General features: G+C 41.5%; 1 non-coding gene across 1 annotated transcript; it reads left to right on the top strand.

Moving 5' to 3' along the window:
- The first annotated feature begins 8,048 nt into the window (after positions 1-8,048).
- On the top strand, positions 8,049-8,123 carry Trnas-cga. The gene has a single exon. It is a non-coding gene; the product is annotated as a tRNA-Ser (tRNA).
- Positions 8,124-12,744: the final 4,621 nt, after the last annotated feature.

Raw genomic sequence — 12,744 nt, 5'->3', positions numbered from 1 at the left:
AAGTACCAGTATCACTATTCATTAACATACAATACTGTGCATGCACTTCCGTCGCCTTTTCCCACAGGATTGGATGTCAGTATTGAGCAGCCATGACGTAAAAGATAAGTAAACCATTATAGAGAGAATATCTATACATATTATAAAGTCCGTCGCCGCGTTTCTCTATTTGTGAAGGTTAATCTCATGCACTACTGCAGAGATTTTAATACCGTTTTCGTTAATACAAGAATGATTCACGAGGATGGTTTGTATGTACAACTTCTGACTGCCACTACTGACAAGTAAGGAGCCCGGTTGCTGATTTTTAGTGCTACCCATAGCAAGATGGAAGGGTCGTTATAGTAATGTCTTGTGTGTGAATAGTCTCATCACAAGCTGAGCAGTGCATGAACCGATCCCAGGTTTCTTCGTTCTCGCGATTACATCGAACTTCACTATCTAACTATGAGACACAAAGAACACGCAAGGCACCGAAACGCCATCCAGTCGAATGGCTTCCACATGGGTAACAGAAAATGGGGGAAAAAAAATCAGAGAGAAAAATCAGATTTGTATTTGTAATTCTCTGCGTAGTTTGATGACAGCCTGAAAGGACGTGAAAATGTAAGTAGTACAGCAACATAATGATTTCATAAAAATATCAGGGACAACATTACTGTGCATAAAATTTCCACGGTTTGTTTGGCTGTTTTCGATAGTGACACCAACAACGGTCACCCGCTCGACAAAAACTGTTAGCGATCGTTACGTACGTAGTTTGCTTTCCAGGGCGGTAGAAAAATGTATGGAACGCCTTGTCTGCCCAGAATCATTTGTTAAATTTGATGTAACCCCACAGAAAGGAAGGACTGCAATAGGCCGATCTTATATTGGTCTAATTCAGGGCTTAACAACCGGCCGGTTTTGAGCGCGAGTACTCGCGTCTGCTCAGGCACGTGCTCGCGAGCAGGTGCATGGTCGCGGAGCAGGGAGGGAGGGGGAATGCGCGCGCACGTTTCAATAGGGCCGCAGCGTGCCTATTGAATTCGCGCAGACCGTGTAACGTTTAAAGTACTACGATCAGCTCTAACAGTCACTTCGCTGGTTAAGAATCATGTCAAGTGGCCGTTGTGTAACTCCAACCATGCTTTCGCAGTTCAACCCCCATTGGGAGGAATTGTATCTGTTTACAGAAAAAGATGGTGTTGCAAAATGTTTAGTATATCACAAAACGCTGAATTCTTTTGGGAAATTTAATTTGCAGCGACATTATACGTCGTACCACGCGAAAGACTACGGAAGTGGAAAATGTGATGGACCAGATAGTGCACAGGAAGTTATTAAACTTTAAAGGAAGCTATCCGTAGAAGATCTGGACGACGAAGAAAAATCAACTGAGGCAGCTCTCAGAGTGAGCTACAAAATTGCTTTGTTTTTAGCAAAAACCCTGCGCCCCTTCACTGATGGCGATTTAATAAAAGAATGTTTGGTAGTTGCAGCGGAACATTTGTGTCCATCTCAAGTTGAACAGTTTCGGATTGTGCCATTATCTAACATAATCATTATGCGTCGCATACAGGAGATGGCAGACGACGCCCAGAGCCAGCTTGCAAATAACTGTAACGATTTTATAGCGTATTCTCTAGCTCTGGACGAAAGTGTTGATATCACTGGAACAGCGCAGCTTGCCATATTTATTAGAGGTGTTAGTAGAGATCTTCAGGTGACGGAGGAGCTCCTCGATGTAGTAGCCATGAAGAACATTACAACCGGAGGTGATATTTTACGTAGTGTTGAAGAAAGTGTTGAAAATATAGGATTGTCGTGGAATTCTTTAGTTTCAGTGTCTACAGACGGTGCACCAGCGATTACAAGGAAAAGATCAGGTTTCGTTGCGCTGTTGAAGGAGAAAATGAAAAAAACTGACCGTGCCGAAGAAATAAGGGGCGTTCACTGTGTGATCCACCAGGAAAACTTTTGTGCAAAGAGTATCACTCTAAAAAATGTGATGAGTTTTGTTGTTAGTACAACTAATTATATAAGGAAGCATGGGCTATCGAAAAACAAACACACAAACGTTCCACAAATAGCCTAATGACACTAACAGGACAAGCGTGGGAAATAGGGGGGTTTTGGGTGGGGACAAACTAAATATAAACAAATTTAGACACCCACCCCCATACAAAACCACGCAAAACGACGAAGAAACCATCACAAAACTCCCCAAATACCACTAAACACAATATAATCTGGAATCGGACACTTTCCTTGACCTATATAGCTCAACAGCAGCTCCCGATCTCAAATTGGGATCGAACACTTCCCTTGACCTCTCATCCTTACGACATCTCCACATACAGCCGTCCACGGTCCGAGACGCCGGAACTTTAAGTAAGCCACATTTCTTCACGACATACTGAACACTTCACGACTTCATCCAAAAATCCGAATAGTTGAAGAAATTTTATTAGAGAGAACGCACTGTCCATCATAGCCGACAACTGAAAACTGTTGACCCTGTCAGTCGTATCCATACCTACCATAGACATAAAAAAACGCAATTTACCAAAATACACACAGGACGCCACACTCGCAAACTAAACCAAAAACGTCACCTAACACACTACCAGAGAGCACCACCGATCGAATCAAAACGACACCTACAAACATGCCGCTCTCACAAACTAAATTCCGCGCCGTCGTGACGTCACACACCCCAACAGTCTACGTCACGGGTCAAAGCCGACGGGTGGGATCGGACGCTTCGGTCGACCACATGTATTTTCATCCCCAAGTCCTCCTCTCAGTGGTCAGTGCAACAGAATGCCGTGCGAGGCGTCAGAGTTAGATTCTCGGCTGGGTCGGAGATTTCTGCGCTCGGGGTCTTGGTGTTGTCTTCGCCACCATTTCATCCTCAAATGGCTCTGAGCACTATGGGACTCAACATCTGAGGTCATCAGCCCCCTAGAACTTAGAACTACTGAAACCTAACTAACCTAAGGACATCACACACATCCATTCCCGAGGCAGGATTCGAACCTGCGATCGCAGCAGTCACGCGGTTCCGGACTGAAGTGCCTAGAACCGCACCTTTTCATCCTCATCGACACGCCAAGTCGCCGACGTGGTGTCAACTGAAGACGTGCACCGGGCGACCCGTCCACACGTCGGGAGGCCCTATCCACACACGCACATTCAACCCGTGGTTTTCTTTCTACATACGAAATACTCCGGAGCAAACCCTACGAAGGTGCAGGCGAAGGCAGCTGCCCTTGACGCCTCTTAACGTCTCGCTTAAAAAAAACGATTTAAAAAATGGTATTGCGCGGGGCCATTTGCTGTGATGAAATTGCAAATCATGAAACTCTTTATTTATTTTTAACACTGGCCAACAGAATTTTCCCTGACAAAGACAACTCAGACTTAACCTATTCATTTATTACCCACAATATACAAGCCCAACGCAATATTACTGCTATACATTGACAACATGATTTCCAATAATTAACACAAAAGAATTGCCTTGCATTGCAAGAAAGCCTAACAATAATACAAACCCAAAAAATATGAAATCAAAGAAATATGAAACTATCTCAAATTCTGTTAATTGCGAAACTTATTTCAATCACGAATCCCGATAGCGGAAACCCCATTCAGTTTCACAAGTCTCTTACGTCACAGAAAATCTTCATAACATGAACTACAGTAAGTAACAACAACTACCATCTAAATAAAAAGATTCTAACTACTAGGGGGCATATGGTTAGCAAAAGAAAGATTTTGTTGAAGAGCAAACAATGTATTTAGAAAATTTTAGCTTATTAATGTGACATCCAGTTCCAAAAATTAGGTAGTTGTCAATAATTCCGCTACCCAATCATCATCAACCATATATCCATTGTCATATCCTGCCTTGCATATTTTCTTATAAGAAATTTCATCTCACTTTTCATTGCGTGACCCACCAACACAGAGTCTCCACTAAGAAAACCGTGACCATAAACTTCCCTATCCACACGCAAACTGCTAGTCCGGCCAACCCAAAGACCTTGTAAAAAATAACTAGACCCACTGATTGGCGCTGCAGTCGCGGGATAATTTGAACCTTCGGCTGGACGCCATTATAGTGGTTGTAGTCTGATGTTTTGTGTAGTATTGTTGTTTATGAAGACCCTGATTCAACGTTGTATATTTGTTGAGGCGTACATACAGTATTTGTTACTCATAATTCTACTGTCTGTACGTTCCAATCAAAAGAAGTACAATAGCGAAGACTTGTGCAGCGATTAATTGTACAAATTAATTCGAGAAAGGAACGAATATTACATTTCACAGATATGTGAATATTTTAAGTTGTTTTGTATGTCAGTGCACTTGCTTAATGTTTTTGTAACACGGTATTAGCATAATGTCTGTGGAATTATTTGCAGGTTTCCTTTCTCAAAACCACAGCTGTTACAAAAATAGTTACACGCTGTCAGGAGGCAAGATTTCCGACCGACAGAATACCATTTTATATGTTCTGACCATTTTGAAGAAAGTTGGCTGATCGGTAGTGTTTTCATGGTCTAGATTAGGTTGAAACTTGATAATTTGGTCGTGAGTTGCCAAAGCACTATGCCATATATAACGCACTTCTTGTCATAAAATCTAAAGCAAGGTAGAGTCAGAAAATATCTATTAATATAGTGGGCAAATCTTCAGAGTATTTTGATGGATTTTGCGTACATCTATCGTAAATGAACTACGAAAAATGCCAGGGGTCCAGTACATAACTTTTAGCTACGGCAGATTCCATGTAGTACGTAAGATAAATTCATAAACAGTGACTAGTTGCTGTTTGTTCATAAATTAAAAAGTATATTGTAGTAACGTATTTAAAAGAGGCATTATGTTTGTGACCTAACTCAAGGGAAAGCATTTTATAACCAAAAGCGATGTGTAAACATTCGAACTCCGCACGTCAGTTTACGCCGCCCAGCTATTCAATTTGTCCGCTCTTCACAGTCGACCACTCGTGCGGTTGTGGGGGCCTGGGCCAACCACAGAATCTCTTACCGAGGATGCAGAGTGCTGTCAGCGATATTAACACAATCTATATCGCTGCCAACATACAAACAGGCTACTTACAACCTATTCCGTCTTTCAAAGCAGAACTAACATTAGTATGGAATTTTAATAGCCAGCTACTCTTTCTTTCATGTTAGCAGTTTCATTTCTATCATTGAAATGTAACGTGCAAGCCAAAGTCGATTCCACAGCAATTACTCATAAATCCGTTTCAGAAATCTCACCACTCCATCTTTCGGCTAATTGTAAAGCAACCTTTTGAGATATTCAAGAAAGAATAGGCAGTCTTGCTTGCAAAATGGTTTTTTATTTATTTGTGATGCGTTTCATTCTCACAGGAGCCTCATTAGACATCGCCGGGAAAAACAGGTTTCATCAGCTCAAATTAATGAGCCCGGAATCAGCTGTAAAGCTGTATTGTCAGTTACATAGAGCCGCTGGGAAACCACGATCAGAGTTGTGAACAGAGCGGAACCGAAGACAAACTCGCCCGGTAAAAACACTCGAGGACCACGGACAAGAGCACAGAACGTCCCGCAATCACCAAAATAAAATATACAAGACTCATCCACCTACGGAAATAAATAAGAATATGTTTCAAGGCGAAGTGCGGTAAGCGAAACAAACCTAAGAAACCACGTAAATAAGGGTGGAGATAAAGGAACAGATATGAAGGGCTAAAAGACCTCGGCTCACAGAGTATGTGAGTAAAATAAGGAATAAAATCGAATATATGAGTCACTCGTTACTTGTATTTACGCGTACTCGCTCTTAACAAAACGCAGGGCATGTTTACAACACTGGTCAGGTGTATAAAGCGTCCTTATTGCACACATTTACAGCTCCTACTAAGAGGTTCTAGTCGGTGCCGCCGGACGGGAAAGTAGAATGTGTTTACAGAGATTATCTTACATCCATTATATAAGATAAAAACTAGGAAACACAACTAAACAATATCAGTGTCTGCACCAGCGCTAGGTGGCGCCGCCAAACGGGAAAGTAGAATGTGTTTACAGAGTAATAACTATCTTAGAGCCATAATGTAAGATACAAACAAGGAAACGCAACTAAAAAATATCAGTGTTTTGCCACTTGTGAGTATACATTTATTTAAAAAGTAACATCGTAGCCTCAGGTAATTCTGGTTATGAAAGGTCAGTTGTCATTTAAAATAGACTCTTTTTGAAATTTCAAGTTCTTCGAGGATGTTCATCTTCTTGCCTTTTTATACAACATGCAAAATATCGAGATCATATATGGATGGTGGTCGGCGCCCATTGAAACGGGCTATAAAAAATCTCTCCGTTAGGTTGATATAGTGCACGTCACGGTCAAGAAACTTAATTCTGTGTACCCCCAATCTGCAGAAGGGGAAGACTTAAGTTTCTCATTGTGAGGAACTAAAACTGTGTTCCCACACTTCCTAGAGAATTCAATCCGTACCTTAGTATTCCTAAACAGTGTGGTCAAGTCATAAGAAAGGGGCCTAAAAAAGGGATAGCTAAACGCACAACGCACATCAACGCCAATCGTTTGTGGCTGGGTCCAAGAAGGGATAGCTAAATGCAGCGTTTATGGCTGTGGACGCGTGGCCTTGAGCTCCACTCGCTCGTAGTATTCGTTGTGTAAACGACGGATCAAAGAACACACTAAAACCATTCGTAAGCTGTATCTCAAGGAAGACAACGAACCATTTCAGAGACGAGCTGTCACTGGTAGGTTGGAACAACACGTAAGTGTTGCGAAGATGCTTCGAGAACTGAGATGGGAATCACTGGGGGGGAAGGCGACTTTCTTTTCTAAAAACCCTATTGAGCAAATTTATAGAACCGGTGTTTGAAGCTGAGTGCCAAACTATTCTACTGCCGGCAACATACATTGCGCCTAAGGACCACGGAGATAAGATACAAGGAAGTAGGGCTCATGCGGGAGGATGGAGACAGTTGTTCTTCCCTCGTTCTATTTGCGAGTGGAACAGGAAAGGAAATTTCAAGTAGTGGTAAGGGTACCCTTCGCCACGCACCGTTCGGTGGCTTGCGGAGTATCGATGTAGATGTAGATAAAGACATTCCAAAGGTAGCTAATTTCTTTTTCAATAGATTCCAAGGTGAAGGAAACTTCAAACGTTAGAGCAATAGTCAACCTAGAAAAGCTTAACTTACACAACCTTGGGTGGGCTGGTGTAGCGTGAATCACTGAAGAGCTAGTGGTAGCTTTCCTATAAATATATAAACATACCTTATTATTACCCAATTGGAGGGAAAAATTTAAGTAATTTAGCACACTGCTGATCCATGGCTTCATGGGTAACAAACAATTTAGAGTGAAGGCCGTTAAATTCGAATAAAAAGACATCAATATCCACTTCTTGGCCTTTAAAAACGATCCATATGACATCGACATACCTTCTATAAAAAAGGATGTGAGAGTTCGAAGCAGTTACATAGGGAAAACACCGGTTTTCGAGGTTGCTTACGAACATATCGGCGAGAAAGCCCGAGAGATAACTCGCCATAGCCAGGCTGTCGGCTTGTTTGTAAATATTATCAAGTGGAAACTGCTTAATTTGAAGTAACTCCAGAAGGGAGATAGTGTTGTCCACTTCTTCACTGAATGCAGAAGGATTATTGAGCTGGGAATCCCGCACGATACCAATCGTTTCTATAAGCGGAACATCAGTATAAATATTTTTTTCATCAAGTGAAAGAAGAATACAACCGTACGGAAATGTACAATTTTGGAGCAACCAAACTAGATGCTTCCTATTGCGTAACGGAAGTAACTCTGTCTTTCAACATGCCGAGTAAAAACTTTGAAACATGATACCCGGGATTTCCAATTCCATTAAGTATGTCGCGGACAGGAAGGCCCGGTTTGTGAGTTTTAACTTGCGCACGAAGCACACTTCCAATTTATGTAGATCATTCGGAGGATTTGTTTATTAGAGGAGACAAGGTACTGGCGGAATTAAAGCTGAGGGGACGGGTGTGAGTCGTGGTTGGGTAGCTCAGTCGGTAGAGCAATTGCCCACGAAAGGCAAAGGTCCCGAGTTCGAGTCTCGGTCCGACACACAGTTTTAATCTGCCAGGAAGTTTCGATTTGTTTATTGATAATCGTCAAGCTGATCTTAAGGGCTTTATCGTACGCCAATGTGGGATCGAATCCTATTGCAGGGATACCATTTTCTGCAAAAAAAGTTTAACACTTCTTCAACACAATGATTCCTATAGAGTAACATTACAATGTTCCCTTTGTCTGTTACTACCATAATAGCCTCTTTCTGATCAAGCTTTTTGGCGATCGATCTAAGGGCATTGTGTTCAAAGGAGAGGACAGATTTATTCATTGCCTTACGTGTAATACTACTATCTTTGACACTAAGTTGAAGTTTCTCATCTCTTGTGGTGAGTGATTTATCAACAGCGAAATTCATATCTGCCAAGGGAGAAGTAATTTTATCATGCAACACCTAATCTTTCATCTTTTTGTACATTAATTCGGTGTCTTGGGTTCTACTTACGTGCTGGCCATTCTCCCATATCTCCTTATTCAGAACGCGAATCGTGTTGTCATAAACATCATCTGATTAAAAGCTTGTCAACTTAAAATAGGTCGAAAGAGCCAGGGCATTAAGGCGATCTTTCTCAATGTGCCATAGTTTGATTTCATTGTCCTTGCGCTCCTTAACCCGGTAGGGGAAGAACTACTAAAATTCTTAACCCTCAGGTATCTATGTACATAGACAGACATAAATTTATTACTTAAACAACATTTAGGCAGTATTCAAGCTGGCTTTCATTCTTTTGAACTTCAGATTATAAAATAAATGAGCCTCTTCTTGTACTGCCCGACCAGGCAGACAACGATGAAAATCACACCACTCCAATTATCGGCTAGTGGTACAGCAACGTCTTGAGGTGTTCAAGAAAGATTGGTTCAAATGCCTCTGAGCACTATGGAACTTAACATCTGAGGTCATCAGTGCCCTAGAACTTTGAACTACTTAAACCTAACTAACCTAAGGACATCACACACATCCATGCCCGACGCAGGATTCGAACCTGCGACAGTAGCGGTCGCGCGGTTCCAGACGGAAGCGCCTAGAAGCGTTCGGTCAGAGCGGCCGGCGTTCAAGAAAGAACAGACAGTCTCGGCTGCAAAACGGTTTTTTATTTGTTTGTGACACGTTTCACTATCACAGGAGCATCATGAGACACCCGGGGGAAAAAAGTTTGCTCGGCGCAAATTTATGAGCCAGGAATCAGCTATATAGCTTCAATGCCTGTTAAATAAAGCAACTGGGAAACCACAACCAGAGTTGTGAACAGAGCGCAACCAAAGACAAACGCGCCGGGTAAAAACGCTTGAGGACCACCGGTAAATGTACAGAAAGTCGCACTATCATCAAAAATAGCCCGTCATCCAATAAAATTTACAGGACACATCCACCGGGTAAAACACTCGAGGACCACTGCCAACAGCAATGTCCCGCATTCATCAAAAATGGCACGTCATCCAATAAAATATGCAGGACACATCCATCTACAGAAATAAACATGAACATGTTTAAAGGTGAACAGCAGTGAGCGGAACAAACACAAAAAACCACGCAAATAAGGGTGGAGATAAAGGAACGTATATGAAGGGCTAAAAGACCTCGACTCACAGAATGTGTGAGTAATATAAAGAATAAAATCGCACAAGAGTTCACTTGCCAGTGGTCCGCGAGTGTTTTTACGCCATGAGTTTGTCGTTGGTTAAGTTCTTTTCACAAATCGGGTCGCTGATTCCCTGTTGCTTTATTTAACTGACAACGTAGGTTTGTAGCTGATTCCTGGCTCATAAATTTGTACTGAGGAATCTTATTTTTCCCCCAGATGTCTGATGATGCTCTTGTGAGAGTGAAAAGCGCCACAAATTAAATAAATAACCATTATGCAACTGGGACTGCGATTTTTAAAATCTGTTTTGTTTCATTGTGGATCGTAGAACATCATTTATTGTTTCTAATATGAACAATGATTTTCCGGCCACAGATACTACAGTTAGACCTTTTCGACTATTTTGGTAACTTTAGAAGAATGGGAAATTTGGTTGCCTCCAGCAGCAAGGATACGTTTTTTAGCAAATTTAATAACAATATGTCGCAGAAGGCAACAAAAGGCACAGGCACGGAAAAAATAGCGTTTTTTTCGGCTTTCCTGTGTTCAGACAGAGCAACTAGCACAATGATATAGGAGAATGGCTCACAAACGAAAGAAAACCTACTTCTCCCAGCAAAGGACCAAAATGCCTATAAATTAGATTTGTCACTCTTACATTCACGCTTTTTTTTTCTAACAGGATTCCTTGGTTATGAAACATCCTGGCAGATTAAAACTGTGTGCCCGACCGAGACTTGAACTCGGGACCTTTGCCTTTCGCGGGCAAGTGCTCTACCATCTGAGCTACCGAAGCACGACTCACGGCCTGTCCTCACAGCTGTACTTCTGCCAGTATCTCGTCTCCTACCTTCCAAACTTTATAGAGCTCTCCTGCGAACCATGCAGAACTAGCACTCCTGAAAGAAAGGATATTGCGGAGACATGGCTTAGCCACAGCCTGGGGGATGTTTCCAGAATGAGATTTTCACTCTGCAGTTTGTTGGAAGAGGAAGGAGCGGGGGGAGGGACAGCACCTCACCTGTGTGACTACAATAAATCTGTTTAGTGATAAGTTTCGTTGCGTATCCATCAACCGCAGCAAGCACAGAAATCTTAATTTAAAAAACTACATTTCTTGCAGCAGTGTATTTTATTTGTTCCAGACACGTTTCGCTTTTCCTTTAGTTACGGGCATCGTTAGTGGAATCTAGAATAATTCAGTTTTGTTTTGAAATGCGATAGTTTTAGATTAGAAAAGAGTTTGTCTAATTTTTTAACGTAATTTGTGACTACGTACATTTATTCGAGTTCTTGGTTTGAATCTAAAGATTCCTGCCATCTGGTCACGTGCTAGAGGTGGCATTATGAACTCGCTTACGAAACATCAGCATATTACCAAGTTACGAACGTTTTTCTTCACAATTTTCATGTCACGTGCTAGAGGTCGCATTATGAATTCACTTACGAAACATAAGCATATTATCAAGTTACGAACGTTTTTCTTCACAATTTTCATGTTCTTTGCGCTAATTGCTGTGGAGCACTATTACTCTTGTGTTAACCAAAGCCCTGGCTAGACGTACTGGACTGGCGAATGCCAGCAAGCGCTCCTATTCTCGCGTAGCGCTCGCTAACATCCTAAAATGGCAACGCTGAGCGTCCGTAGTTGCCTAGTTTCAGCGTCAGTAGCGAAGCAGTGTGTAGATCTTCGCGCAGATCTCGTTATCCGCTTTTTATTGAGTTATTACTTTCGACAGTTTGACTCGAAGTAAAAAAGTGTATCTTGTGACATTATTTTTTCCATTTTATTTACTGAGTTGAAGTGCTTGTGTAACCTGAAAATAGAAAAGCACGAAGAGAGATTTCCCCTTGTGCCATGTAAGTGGTGTTTCCGAACAATTCCAACAAGATGCACTTTGATAGCAATGCGGCTGAAAAAGGCAACTGAGTTTCTGCAGCAAAGCGAATCCATAATCTATAAATATTTAAAACATCGAATAGCCAATAGGAATTATTTGCATAAGGTAGGCATAATCAACAGCAATGATATCAAGAAATGCAATGATCGTGTTACCGAAAAAAATCAACCATCGTAAGAAAAAACTTTCCTATCGTACAGGTTATTTGTGATGCAGCTTCTGAAGCTGGTTTAAAAACTATCTAGTGCGCGTGTCGTGAGGGAAAATCCCCAACGTTCAATTCTCTAAGGAAAAAAACTGAACACAGAGCTCTTTACCAAACTAAACGACTTCGATAAAGACGTTGTCAGAAGGACAGTCACTGAATTTCACGATGGAGAGTACCAAACATCGGAAAAACTGAGAAAAAAGTTATTTGAAAATAGAAACTTCACTAGATCTGTGAGCCGCATATTAAAAGATATAGGATTTAAATACAAGCGTCAGAATGACGATAGACAATTTTTACTTGAACGCAACAACATAGTGGCCTCCAGAAATAAATTTTCAGGGACGATGTTTTCGCTGCGTGCTTCAGGTGACATGCGACCTATATTCTGTTTGGATGAAACTTGGGTTACTCAAAACTATGAACTAAAATACTTAAGGCAGAAATCGAGGAAAAGCCTTAAGGTACCCGTTCGGAAAGGGGCCAAGCCGACTGTCTTGCATGTACGGTCAGCGAAAACTGATTTTCGTAAAGAAATTAGTTTACAGATATAAAAAAAACAAACGACTCGAAAGATTACCGTCTGGAAATGAACACAGCCCAGTTTGACAAATTATGCATTTTCGTTAGCGTGCCAATTTGCTTGAAATTCCAGTAGATACATTTTTACCCTGATTTCTCTTTTTGTCATTGATTTACGTACATTTACACATCATACAAACATGAAACACCTAATGTTGTCTATAATACACTACTGGCTATTAAAATTGCTACACCACGTAGATGACGTGCTACAGACGCGAAATATAACCGTCAGGAAGAAGATGCTGTGATATGCAAATGATTAGCTTTTCAGAGCGTTCAAGCAAGGTTGGCGCCGGTGGCGACACCTACACGTGCGGACATGAGGAAAGTTTCCAAC

The sequence above is a fragment of the Schistocerca americana genome, chromosome 3 (assembly GCF_021461395.2).
Source record: "Schistocerca americana isolate TAMUIC-IGC-003095 chromosome 3, iqSchAmer2.1, whole genome shotgun sequence".
Classification (NCBI taxonomy): Eukaryota; Metazoa; Arthropoda; class Insecta; order Orthoptera; family Acrididae; genus Schistocerca; species Schistocerca americana.
This window is presented reverse-complemented; position numbering and strand designations above follow the sequence as displayed.